The following is a 14,826-nucleotide window of genomic DNA, read 5'->3' on the forward strand; positions in this document are numbered from 1 at the left end:
GTTAGATAGTTGCAACAATTACATTTTGATTATCTCATCAACTGTCTCACTATGAGCTATAAGAAAATTATAAATCAACAAAAAACTGATTTTAAAGCTTTTTCTATAGCGGTTTTATTCATTAAATTCCCATAGGAAGTTATTGTAATCGGGCCAAATTGGTAGAATTAAAAATGTTGAGATTTTAAGGTTCGTGCTTCCGTACGTTCAGGATAACTTACATTTTTCGAACCAATAACGTTAGCGACTTCAATTAAATTTTATATTATAAAATGTGACATGATACTAAACAAAAAAATATCAATATTTGTCACTTGACGAACAAAAAAGATTTATCCTACAAAATAAGTTTATGGAACGAATAAAAACCTTTTTGACATCTAAGATAAGTCAATTTGACAATTTTTTTTAAATTATAAAAAAATTGAAATAAATGGATTTTTGGTTCGAATATCTTGGCAAAAATTACGTTATTTCATCTTATAAAAAGTATTGTTTTCAACATTAAGAAAATTTATATTAAAAGCCAACAGTCAGTATTTGTTCATAAAATTATAAAATCAACAACAAAATACTACACCAAATTCGTAAAAATTGATGTTCTATTCTCGATATCTTGAGTATAAATGAAGGTATTGACATTAAAATGATTTTATTCTGTGTTCAATTTTGTAGTTGACGGAAGTAAATGGTCTGAGAAAAATCCAATCTGTATTTATTAAATAAATAAGGACTTTCAAAACATGATACTAAAATTGTTAACATTTTAGTTTCGACTAAAAATCTTACAACAAAAATAAACAGATTTTCTAATCAAACATATTTTTTTAAAAGAGAACAATTTTATAGACAACTTTTTTCTACAAAATAGGAAAACTTACAAAAACAACTAACAAACTAATAACTATAATTTTCAACCGAAGTAATAGAAGAAAAAGAAAGATATTGACTTTAAATTTTTTGACTCACACAAAATGTTGTTATTAATATTTTTTTTGAACTTTTAGAAAAATCGACAGACGGGCATGGATGGGAAGTTATCAGTGCATCCTCTTTTTTAGTCTGATTAATCACGTCTTCACAGTGTAAAGGTTTTAATTTTTTTAAGCTTAATTAACGCTTTTGCTTTTAGGATAACATTATATATATATAAATGTGTGTATGTGTGGTTCAAAGTTTATAGCTGCAGTAAAACTTATATGGTTTTCCATAGGCACGTATCTATAGTTTTTACTGTCTTTACTGTTAAAAACATCGATATTTTAAAGAATGGAACTTTGTAGCACTTTGATACAACTTACCTCATAACAATTAAATAATCTACCAAGAAACTTTTTAATGTAAAGAAGGGATGTCCATTATATCAAATAAAAGGGTAATTTTTCGTAATAAAAATCGAATAAAAAACCAAAAGTAAATAAACAGTCAGCCTCAAAATCATACTTATGGGGTTTTCCATGGGTAAAATAAATATATTTATTTTTGAGCCTGAAACTGTTTTTGCATTCTATTTAGTAAAATAAATTGTCGATTTGTCTTGCATAAAAGTTTGTAGGTTTTTGTGTTGGGTTTGAAAAAGTTATTAGTTGAATTATTTTTAAAAATTTTAAAATTACCAACAATACTTTTCATATAAAGAAATAGTTTAGTTTGAAAATCTAGTTTTGTTAAATAGATTTTTAGTCTAAAACAAATTTGTACCTATTTAAGTAAATTTTCTTAAATTTTTACAAATTGGATGATCAAGAACCGAATTTTTTTTATTTTTACCTAAGGGGCATGCTCATTTTCGGCCCGGAGTGTACACCAATGAATTTGGTATCAAATTAAAGGTTGTTCTAAGCCGGATATACATATCTGCAAAAATATTGTGTCGATAACTGTACTATTTTTTGTAGATTTTATTTTTTTTTATGAAAAAACGGACTGCTGGATTTTTACAAAAATACTACTGAATATCGGAACAATATTTTCTGTGAAATAAAAAAAGTTTGAAGACAATATTTTTAATTTTTAAAAAGCTATTTGAGTTGAAAGTAAATTTTTACCAAGTTTTTGTATTGTTTTTTTTTGTTATTTTTTTATTTTTTGTAAGAAAACAGTAACTTAGATTCTTCCCAAAATTTTGCTGAATGTTGACAACAATATTTTTAAAAGATAAAAGTAGTTTAAAGAAAATATCTCAATGTTTTGACAAAGATATTTTAGTCAAAAATCAATTTTTTTGTTTAGGTTTTTATTTTTTGAAAAAAATCTGTCAATTCGATTTTTCTCCAATATTTTCAAAATGTTGAAAACAATATTTCTTATACTTTAAAATTAGTGTAAAGACATAATCTCAAAGTTTTTAATATATATTTGATATTTGACTCGAAAATCAATTTTTACCAACTTTAATTAATTTTTTTGTTTAGGTTTTTATTTTTTGTAAGAAAACTGTGCACTCGATTTTTCTGAAAATTTGTTCAAATATTAAAAAAAAATAAGTAAAAGTTAGTTGGAAGCCATAATCTCAAATTTTTAAAAAGATATTTGAGTTCAAAATCAATTTTTACCAACTTTTGTTAAATTTTCTTTTAAATTTTTATTTTTTGTAAAAAAACTGTCAATTTGATTTTTCTCAAAATTTTTCAAAATATTGAAAATAATATTTCTTGTAAGTAAAAATTAGTTGAAAGCCATAATCTCAATTTTTTGAGAAGATATTTGTGTCGAAACTCAATTTTTACCAACTTTGAATTATGTATTTTTTTGGTTTTAGTTTTTTTATAAAAAAAAAAATGTCAATTCGAATTTTCTCAAAATCTTACCAGATGTTAAAAACGTTATTTTTCGTTGCACAAAATTGTTTTGAAGATGAAATCATCTTTCCTTCTTAAAACATTTTTTTTCAGTTTGTTTGATTTATAAAAGAAACCGTTAATTGTTTTTTTTTCAAAAAATAAACTTGTTTGGTATCACGTTACAATATATTATATACAATTTAATTCAAGTCTCTAGCGTTTTTCGTTCATGAGATATTTAGGGTTACCCAACAATTTCACGTTTTTTTTTAAACTGCTATGGTAAAAAAATCACCCACGAAATTTCTTTGAGAGCCCTCTCTGCATCTTTCTGCCTTATTATCTGTATAAAAAAAATTAATTTGAAGTCGATATCTCTTCTGGTTTTTGATCTATGGACAACGAAAAAACGTCGGCCTAGAAAATTTGTGAAGGAAATCTGAATTTACCCATGGAAAACCCAATGACACTTTCTCAATGAAAGTTTCAAGGTGTTTAATGAGTATTTTGACAGTTTTACATAGAACATAAATCCGAGCTGAGTTGTGTATTGATACAAAACGTAACTATTTGAGAATTTAACAATGATGTAAGGAATTGTTAACGATTGTTAAAAATATTTAAAAAAAAAAGAGGGTGGGATGCGACCCACACTAATAACTTCCCATCCCGTCTGTCGATTTGTCTTGCTTAAAAGTTTGTCTATATGTTTTTTTACCAAATTTGCGCACTATTTTTTTTAGATTTTATTTTTTAATTCCTGAATATTGAAAATAATATTTTCTGTGAAATAAAATAAGTTTGAAGCCAATATTTTTAATTTTTGAAAAGCTATTTGAGTCGAAAGTAAATTTTTACCAAGTTTTAGTATTGTTTTTTTTAGAATTTTATTTTTTGTAAAAAAACTGTCAATTCGAATTTTTTAAAAATTTTACCAAATGTTGAAAACAATATTTCTTATAAGATAAAATTAGTTTGAAGCCAATTTTTTAAATTTTTTAAGAGATATTTGAGTCGAAAATCAATTTTTACCAACTTTTATAAATTTTGTTTAAGTTTTTATTTTTTGTAAAAAAACTGTCAATTCGATTTTTCTCAAAATTTGTCCCTATGTTGAAAACAACATTTTTTATAAGAAAAAATTAGTAAGAACCTTTTATCTCATAGTTTTGAAAACATATTTGAGTCGAAAATCATTTTTTACGAACTTTTGTTAATATTTTTTTTCGGTTTTTAAATTTTTGTACAAAAACTGTCAAATCGATTTTTTTAAACTTTACCTGAATGTTGACAACAAGATTTTTTGAAAGATAAAAGTAAATTTAAGCCAAAATCTCAAAGTTTTGAAAAGATATTTGAGTCGAAAATCAATTTTTACCAACTTTTATGCATGTTTTTTAGGTTTTTATTTTTTGTAATAAAAGCTGTCAATTCAATTTTTCTCAAAATTTTATCAGATGTTAAAAACATTATTCTTCGTTGCACACAATTGTTTAAGAGATAAATCATATTTCAGTCGTAAGATTTTGGAGGTGACAAATTTCTTTTTTCAGTTTTATTGATTTATAAAAAAAACCGTTATATTGATTTTTTTCAAAAAATATACCTGTTAGGTATCACGTTACAATATATTATATAAAATTTAATTCAAGTCTCAAGCGTTTTTGGTTCGTAAGATATTTAGGGTTAACCAAAATGTTCACCTTTTTTTCAAGCTGCTATGGTAAAAAACCACCCACGCAATTTTCTTGAGAGCCCTTTCTGCATTTTTCTGCCTTATTACCTGTATAATACAATTTATTTGAAGTCGATATCTCTTCTGGATCTTGAGCTATGGACGACGAAAAAAACGTCGCGAACGTACGGACGTACGGACGTACAAACGTACGTACACACGCACGCACAGACATCTTTCTAAAAATCTTTTATTTCGACTCTAGGGACCTTGAAACGTCGAGAAATGTCAAAATTTTCAATTTGACAAATCGGACCCATTACAATAACTTCCTATGGGAAGACCTTAGGCAAGTCAAACTGTCCCATATTATTTTGATGACTTTAATTCAAATCCGACTTCAAAATTAGAAGAAAACGTCAGGTTTTTGAGATATTACTTTTGATAGTAAGTTTTGGTCCGGTTAAGAATCTGTTGTCTAAACAATTTTATTATTCTATGTGACCCACGCTGATAACTTAACAACCGTCTGCCGATTTGTCTTTGTTTAAAAGGTTTTCAGGTTTTCGTGTTGTGTTAAAAAAGTAGTCAATTGAATTGTTCCAACAAATTTAAAAATTACCAACAATTTTTGCATATGATGAAACAGAATATTTTTTACGAGATTTTTAGACAATAGCCAATATTTACCTCAATCTCAGTACCATTCGCGTACTATTTTTTGCAAAAATGACTTAAATTAGTTTGAAGCCAATGTTTTTGATTTTTAAAGCGAAAGTAAATTTTTACGAAGTTTTAGTATTGTTTTTTGATTTTTCTCAAAATTTTACTGAATGTTGAAAACAATATTTTAATAAGATGAAATTAATTCGAAGCTATATCTCAAATTTTTTAAAAGATATTTGAGTCAAAAATCAATTTTTACCAACTTTAAATAATGTAATGGAGGATGCAATACGGAGTTTTTAACAATTATAATGTGATTTAATACAAGTATTGAATAAAGAACAAAAAATCCCCTGAAGAAGTAAGGAATTCTTACGAAAAGAATGGAGTAAAGTTTTTTATTTATTTGCATTCCAAAAACAAAAAGACCAAAAGAGCCTAATAAAACATAATAAATAAGTATTAAAAAAGAATTGGTCAAACACATACAACAATAATGTTTTTTATTTTTTATAAAAAAAAACTGTCAATTCGATTTTTTCTCAAAATTTAATTGAATGTTGAAAATAATATTTTTAATAAGTTAAAATAAATTGATTTGAATTCGTTTTTTCCCAAAATTTTACCAAATGCCAAAAACTTTATTCTTCGTTCAGTTCTTCGTTACAGTTATTTTTTTCAGTTTTTTTGATTTATTAAATATTATTTGGATTTTTTTATTTTTGTTTGGTATCACGTTACAATGTACAATATAAAATTTATTTCAAGACGCTAGAGTTATTGGTTCGGTAGATACTTCGGCTTAACCAACATTTTAACATTTTTTTTAAATCGCCATGGTTAGAAAACCACAAACTCAATTCTTTTGAGAGTCCTTTCTGCATCTTTCTGCATTTCTATCTGTGTAACAAAATTTATTCGATGTGGATATTTCTACTGGTTCTTAAGGTATGGACGATGAAAAAGACTGTACAAACGTACGTACACACGCACGCACAGACATCTCTATAAAAATCTTTTATTTAAACTCTAGGGCCTTTGAAGCGTTGAGAAATGTCAAACATTTCAATTCGACAAATGACACTTCCTATGTCAAATCTATGATAGCATTATAATCAAGATTTGCTCAAAACTTCATAAAGACTCATATTTATTGAGAATTTTCAGAAACTTAGTAAGATACTAAAATCATATAAATTGTATATAAAAGAGAATTATTTGTACTTTGCAAAATCGTCATAAAATTTATTATAAAAAGATTGTTGTTGGTTTTTATAAGCATTTAAAAGGGCATATTTTTAAAGCTGGTTTGAATTCGAGATTCGAATAAAGAACATCACAATCATTTAAAAAAAAGTATTGTTTTATCCGTGGGATAGAAAAAAACATTTTTTGTCAACCAGTGTAATATCTTAGATAAATACATATCTAGGTATGTATATATGAAGTGTATTTCTATAAAAATTACATTAATATTCTGTACATATTCCTCTTCTTGATCCCTTTATTTTTGTATAGTTTTGATAAGAACTAATTAATTAATATGCATCAATAAAAGAGGAATAAGAAAAAAGATAATAATCACCCTTATCAGACAATTTTCAAGAAAGCCACTATCACTCAAACCAAATTTTAGTACAAATCAAAAACAATATTTATTCCATCCAAGAAGTCAATATGTAATATTGTCATTAAGTTGGGTATAGTATAGGAGCTGCACCCATAATAGCTAAAGTTATTTTCAGACATAAATCTATCACTTCAAATCAATTAAAGGACTACCCAGCCAGTCTATATTTAGAAACGATAAAAACCGAAATTTAACTTCAAATCCGTTTATAAACTTTTCTTTGTTCTAAGTTGACGTTCAATCAAGTTTAATCATATTTTATACAAAAATAACATTTATTTACCACCCAAATCTTACTTCATTATTCGTGGAAGTTTATTAAGTATATTGAAAGTTTCACGCCTTATTTTATTAATCCCACAATATTTAAACACACAAAAAATCCACCACGTGACTGATTTTATAGCAAAAGTAATTAAAAATGTATCTCTGATGCCTTGACAACTAACGACGACCGACGACGCAGGAAAATAATGTGTGTATCCGCTGTCTGTTAAACCAAAAACGAATTTTCTAAATTTTATCTACAACATAGACAAACTTTCTTGAATATAATTTTCTATTCACTTAAATCAAAACCTTATACAAAATATTATTAACAAAATAAACCGAAAAGACCGCAGTAACTAATGTGTAGGTTAGGTATAGAGGTACCTTATAGTCTAACTTGTTTGAATACAATAATAAATAATAAGAATAAATATTTTTTTAACAAAAACACCGAATTCGACTCTGAACCTTAGCAAACTGACGACACGAAGCTATTAGCAAAAAAGGTTTCCCACTCGAAGGCTTCGCAATGCCAATATTATTTAGAAGTCAACAACAGTACAGCACAGAGAACTCAGAGAAGTGCTACGTCATTGTTTTTGGCCGCTAAGGGTGGGTTGTGTCATCGACTGTGCCAAGGACGCAAACAGATTTACATACATAGGATAGTTCGCCAGTCGCCACCCTTGGGAATATCCATATGTATACCGGTATACATATAAATGTACCTCCCCCACGCATTAATAGTGGCTATAGGTACACACACTTTTAGTGTTCGATACAGATACAGCCAAACAACTGTTGTAAGTAATGACGTCTTGAGTGAATCTTGAACGCGTGTTCCTATACTTGAAATATTCGGCTCTCTTTTGCAATGTTTGTTTGCATGTTTTGAAGTTTGTTGTTGAGAAGGGAAAAAGTTGCCAGAGGGGTTGATATTCTATCGATTTGATGGGTTTGTCTACTATCTACCAGTTGTCAAACATACATATATACAGCACATCCATGCACAAGGTCAACTAACAAGAAATTCCGCTAATAAAAGTGGTCACTTGGACATTTGGCGTGAAAACACGTGGTATTGGGGGGGTTGCTTTCTTACATATGTATATGCGAGCTTGTACACTAAGAAAAACAAACTTAAACCCCTTGAACTGAATAGAAAAAAGGCAGGTATACAAAAAGGTAGAACATTAAAGCTAATTGTTTTATTGTACATACAACCTCTTGTTGTCTTCAAGTCTGCGGCTTCAATGGGAATTTATGAGCGAACGCGGGTCAATAATAAGTTCGCAAAAACAAAATAATTTATAGTTTCATTATAAAACGTATAGGTAAGTATGGTAAGTACAAAAAAGTAAGTATACGACATCATTATATACATTACATTGCATACAAAATTTTAACATACAACAACAAGTTCAAGTGGGTACTAATTAATAATCTTTTTTGGCAAATTCCTTATGCCAGCAAAGGGTCATTAATTTCGTTATTAAAAGACGGATCACTTGCATTTATGTCATCACCTGTCAAACTCAGTTGCCATTTGAAATGTCAATATAGCCGCGTCTTATTATCATTATAATCCAATCCAGATCAGATCAAAAAAATGTAATAGCTCAAGTCATCATATTTAAATAGTATTATTTATATTTATTCAAAAATCTGATTTGTCGAACTGAAAATTTTGACAGGTATCTAGATAAATGGAATATTTTTACAAAAATATCGTTGTGTGCGTGTGTATGTACGTCCGAAGGTCCGTACGGGATTGCTACTATTTTTCGTAGCCCATATCTCAAGAACCAGTAATGATATCGACTTTAATTTAATTTTGCAAAAAGAAGCAGACAAAAAATTAAGTGGGTGTTTTTTATATAAAGAGTGATTTTTTTGAGGTTAGGATTTTCATGCATTAGTATTTGACAGATCACGCGGGATTTCAGACATGGTGTCAAAGAGAAAGATGCTCAGTATGCTTTGACATTTCATCATGAATAGACTTACTAACGAGCAACGCTTGCAAATCATTGAATTTCATTACCAAAATCAGTGTTCGGTTCGAAATGTGTTTCGCGCTTTACGTCCGATTTATGGTCTACATAATCGACCAAGTGAGCAAACAATTAATGCGATTGTGAACAAGTTTCGCACTCAGTTAACTTTATTGGACATTAAACCAACCACACAAATGCGTACAGTGCGTACAGAAGAGAATATTGCGTCTGTTTCTGAGAGTGTTGCTGAAGACCGTGAAATGTCGATTCGTCGCCGTTCGCAGCAATTGGGTTTGTGTTATTCGATCACATGGAAGATTTTACGCAAAGATCTTGGTGTAAAACCGTATAAAATACAGTTCGTGCAAGAACTGAAGCCGAACGATCTGCCACAACGTCGAATTTTCAGTGAATGGGCCCTAGAAAAGTTGGCAGAAAATCCGCTTTTTTATCGACAAATTTTGTTCAGCGATGAGGCTCATTTCTGGTTGAATGGCTACGTAAATAAGCAAAATTGCCGCATTTGGAGTGAAGAGCAACCAGAAGCCGTTCAAGAACTGCCCATGCATCCCGAAAAATGCACTGTTTGGTGTGGTTTGTACGCTGGTGGAATCATTGGACCGTATTTTTTCAAAGATGCTGTTGGACGCAACGTTACGGTGAATGGCGATCGCTATCGTTCAATGCTAACAAAATTTTTGTTGCCAAAAATGGAAGAACTGAACTTGGTTGACATGTGGTTTCAACAAGATGGCGCTACATGCCACACAGCTCGCGATTCTATGGCCATTTTGAGGGAAAACTTCGGAGAACAATTCATCTCAAGGAATGGACCGGTAAGTTGGCCACCAAGATCTTGCGATTTGACGCTTTTAGACTATTTTTTGTGGGGCTACGTCAAGTCTAAAGTCTACACAAATAAGCCAGCAACTATTCCAGCTTTGGAAGACAAAATTTCCGAAGAAATTCGGGCTATTCCGGCCGAAATGCTCGAAAAAGTTACACAAAATTGGACTTTCCGAATGGACCACCTAAGACGCAGCCGCGGTCAACATTTTAATGAAATTATCTTTAAAAAGTAAATGTCATGGACCAATCTAACGTTTCAAATAAAGAATGGATGAGATTTTGCAAATTTTATGCGTTTTTTTTTTTAAAGTTCTCAAGCTCTTAAAAAATCACCGTTTAGTAATTTAAAAAAAAAGATAAAACTTTGGTTCACCCAAAATACATACACTACCGGTCAAAAGTTTGAGACCACCTATAAAATTTGAGAAATATATATCATAATATTGGATTTATGTACTTGCCATTAATATCTCACCAACCAACACCGCTAACGACTTGAATTAAATTTTGTATTATATATAATATAATTTTAAAAAAAACCATTTAATGGTTTTTTTATAAATCAGAAAAACTGAAAACAAATAATTGTCATCTCTTAGATTGTTAAAAATGTGCGGAAGAATGAAAAGACTTCCATAAAAGAAATGCTACAACTTATTATTAAAAAAATTGATAAACAGGGCTAAGCGAAAAAGTCGCTCTTAAAAAACAATGATGGACAGAACACTTAAAATCGCTACATGGAAGCAAACGGTCTTATACAACATTCATCCGAGTTAAAAGTCTTTTTAGATCTAGGACATATCGATATTTGCCTGGTGTCCGAAACTCATTTCTCCAATGGGCAAAGTCTAGATAATGTAATAGAAAACTGTTCATGTTACCACGTTCCACATCAAGCTGACAAGGCAAGAGGTGGATCGGCGATCCTTATAAAAGAAATCTTAAAATATTATGAAGTAACCAAGTTTACTAGTGAAAATATGCAAGTAACAACTATTAGTATTGGTATGAAAAAGAAAGAGTTTAAGATAGCAGCTATATACTGCCCACCAAGACGCTCCCCGACAGAAGATGACTATACAGATCTATTTAATTTTCTTGGACATAACTTTCTTGTTGGCGGAGACTTCAATGCGAAACACACCCATTAGGGTTCAAGAATTATATCAACAAAAGGCAAAATACTTTTCCAAGCAGGCCTTAAATACAATTGCGAATGCTATTCCTCCAGGTCACCAACTTACTGGCCTTCCGATACTAACAAAATACCAGACGTTATTGACTTTTTCGTAGCTTAATGAATCAAACGAAATCATATTAGTGTGGAAGGTAATTATGATCTGTCATCAGATCATACTCCAGTGATTCTATCACTAAGTGAATCGGGAGTACTAGAAAAAAGTAATACAAAAGCTTGTAAATAAGAAAACAAACTGGAATGATTTTCGAGAAAGGCTTTTAAGTTTTATATATTTAAGATCTCCCATGGATACAATCCAGCAAATTGACCATGAAGTGGAACAATTTATTGCTGATGTGCAACAGGCCGCTGAAGAAAGTACTCCAACATTTTCTAATAGATGACAAAATGAAATAAAATATCCTTTAGAGATAAGAGAGTTGATAATAGAGAAAAGAAGAGCTCGAAGAAAATGGCAAAATAGTAGATTTCCAGATGATAAAACGTTTAACCGTATAAGCAACAATCTTTAAAAACAAATTTACAAATTCAAAAATGATTCACTCAGAACATTCCTAGGGAATTTAACGACTGATACTTCAACCGATTTTTCGCTATGGAAAGCAGCCAAGCGCCTGAAAAGACCGCAGTTGCAAAACTCGCCCTTGAAATCTCAAGATGGGAAATGGATCGGTAACCCGAAAGAGAAAGCTTACCTTTTCGCTGAACATCTTGCGAATGTTTTTAAGCCATACTTATCAAAAGCGGCTGAAAATAACTTACAGTTTGTTGATAAGATAGATGAAAGTGAAATACCAATTGTAAGACTTAAAGAAATAAAAATTGTGTGTTTACATCAAATACCAAATAAAAAATCACCAGGTTACGATCTAATTACTGCTCAGGTTATGAAAGCAATGCCATTGAAAGCCTTCATAGAACTCCAATATATAATAAATGCATGCCTTAAGCACCAGTACCCGCACCATTCGAAAATTGCTGAAGTAATTGTCATACCAAAGCAAGGTAAACCACCTACAGAAGTGACGGCTTACAGATCAATATCGCTTATACCAGTATGGAAAAAATTTTTGAAATACTGCTTTTGAAGAGACTTAGCAAATTCATAGAAGAAAGAAGGTTAATCCCAAACCATCAGTTTAACTTTAGAAATAAACATTCCACGATAGACCAAGTTCATAGAATATCGGATGAAATAGAAAAAGCATTAGAAGAAAAACAATTATGTTCAGCTATTTTCTTTGATGTTGCTCAAGCTTTTGAAGCCGGTGTACCACAAGGAAGTGTCCTAGGTCCTGCCCTGTATTTACTATACACAAGGGATATTCCAGTTGGTAATCACACCATAATGGCTACTTTTGCAGATGATCCCGCAATTTGTGTCTCTAAAGCAGCAATAAAACTAAAAAATGCCGTCGACACAGTGAGAGCTTGGACCGAAAAATGGCGTATCAAACTCAATGAAACAAAATCTTCACATATGAACTTTACAAATAAAAAGATAAACAATATTCCAATAATAATTAATAATCAAGCTGTACCTTACGCCAATACGGCCAAATACTTTCGAATGACTTTGGATGCAAAGCTTAAGTGGAAAGAGCACATCAAAAAGAAAAGAGAAGAAGTAAACTTGAAATATAGAAAAATGTACTGGTTGCTTGGTAACAACTCTGATTTATGAATCCAAAACAAAATAATGCTGTATAATCAAGTACTAAATTATGGGGCTGTACAAAGAAAACAAATACCGAAATCATCCAAAAATTTCAAAACAAAGTCCTTCGTGGAATAGTTAATGCACCTTGGTACATAAGAAATACCGATCTACATCGTGAATTACAAATAGAAATGGTTACAGAAGTTGTTAAAAAAAACGCTGTATCGCACAACCAGAGACTGCAAAGTCAAAGTCAAAAAAATCGAATTGACAGTTCTTTTTACAAACAATAAAACACCTAACAAAAACATAGTACCCGTGGCATGATGGTTAATTAAAATCTACAAAAAATAGTACGAAAAATTGGTAAAAATTGACCCCGGACCCACGTTTTTCTAGAGGATCGTAAAATATTGTCTATATTCATCATCAACATATGTACATATTCCCACTTATTTTAAGGGTCCCGAAAATTTAAAATCATTCATGCTTTCGCAATCGGGCCTCTGTTTGCATCTTATCTACAAATCTATCAGTCACAAGCTTGCCAATCTGGGCCCCCGATTATTATTATTAGCTTACTCTTGGTGATATTTAATGAAAAAATGGGCAACTTTGAACTATTGAAAAAAGTTGTAATAAATTGTTTCGCTTTTCTTTTTTAACTTAACGTAAATTTATTGTATATTTTGTAATGTCAAAATGGGGGCCAGGAAACTTAAAACAAAACACAAATATTAATTTCGTTTTCTGATTTTATAAAGTTTCTTTTCTCCTATTTTCGCTTCTGCTGGGAACGAAAGTTTGAGGGATCGGAAAATCCCACACAAACTTTTTTCAACTGTGGTTTCCGTAATATTAATTAATTAATATTTTGAATACGTAGTTTACTGAAGATTTAAAGGATATCAAATCACTTCAAAGTGTGTATATAGCGAAATTTTGTGTTGCCGCAATCACATTTTTTGGTTTTGTTCAAAAGTGTTTCAACTTGTTTAGCAGCAGTGCCCAACGTTGGGAAATTCTTAAGAAACATGTGCCCGGATCCCTTCACAAACTTTCCGATACAAGATGGTCAGCTAGAATTGAGGCAGTGAAACCATTTGAAAATCACCTTAGAACATCATTAGAATCCTTAACCCCCAATTTCACAGTAGAAGTTTAAACTTCGGTTTTGGTTTAAACTTCAGTTCAACAATTTATTCGGTTTCACACTTTCGTTTAAACCTTGAACTGAGTTCATTCTGTAGTTTAAGTTAAACGCCAGTATTCTGCCGTTTAACCTCAGTTCAACGTTTAGGCACTACAACAGTTGTCAGAATAGCTGCCATTTTCATATTTTCAGATTATTCAGATAAGAACAAGAAATTGTGTTGAACGCTCGTATGGAGTATGGAAAAGAAGGTTTCCTATATTATCAACAGGATTTTTTTCATTTTAACAAATAAAAATTATTGAAAAAAAGGAAAAACAAAACACTGAACTTCATTATAAAAAAATAAATAAATAAATTTTCCCCGATTGTAACCAAAACACAAAATATCTGTTGCTGTTTCACGTGTTCCTCGCTTCAGAGCGAGAAAGAAAAAACGATGAACAGCTACGTATTGCTTACATTACGTCACATGACTTACAATGCTACCAAAGTTTTTTAATAAAATTTAATTAAACTACGTTCAATTGAACTGAAGTTCAGAGCACACTGTGAAACTAGAGGAGTTGAACTTCAAATTTAAACTTAAGTTCAGGTTCACCTGATCTTAAGTTTAAACTTCCACTGTGAAATTGGGCATAAGTGATAATAATTTAACTGCTAAAGCTCGAAGAGCTTGCGTCCTGATGTCTTCGATTTGGTTCAAAGTTCTTAGTGCTTTAAATAAAAGAAGTACTATTCTTCAAGCCAAAAACTTGACTATTGACTTTAAAATTCGAAATCTCGACAACTTGATCTCCGATCCGATTATTCGGAACGGATGGGATCAAATTTTATCTGAATACAAAGCAGTTGCTACTGGATTGGGTGATGTTCCAGAATCGTTCCCATCAAACCGAAAAAGGCAATTAAAGAGACAGTTTGGAGAAAATCGAGGAG

General features: G+C 30.5%; 1 protein-coding gene across 2 annotated transcripts in view; it reads right to left on the reverse strand.

Moving 5' to 3' along the window:
• Positions 1–14,826, reverse strand: part of LOC129946481 (uncharacterized) — a 28,255-nt gene that overhangs the window by 8,754 nt on the left and 4,675 nt on the right. The gene's annotated exons all lie outside the window — the stretch shown is intronic.

This window comes from Eupeodes corollae, chromosome 2, assembly GCF_945859685.1.
Source record: "Eupeodes corollae chromosome 2, idEupCoro1.1, whole genome shotgun sequence".
Taxonomy (NCBI): Eukaryota; Metazoa; Arthropoda; class Insecta; order Diptera; family Syrphidae; genus Eupeodes; species Eupeodes corollae.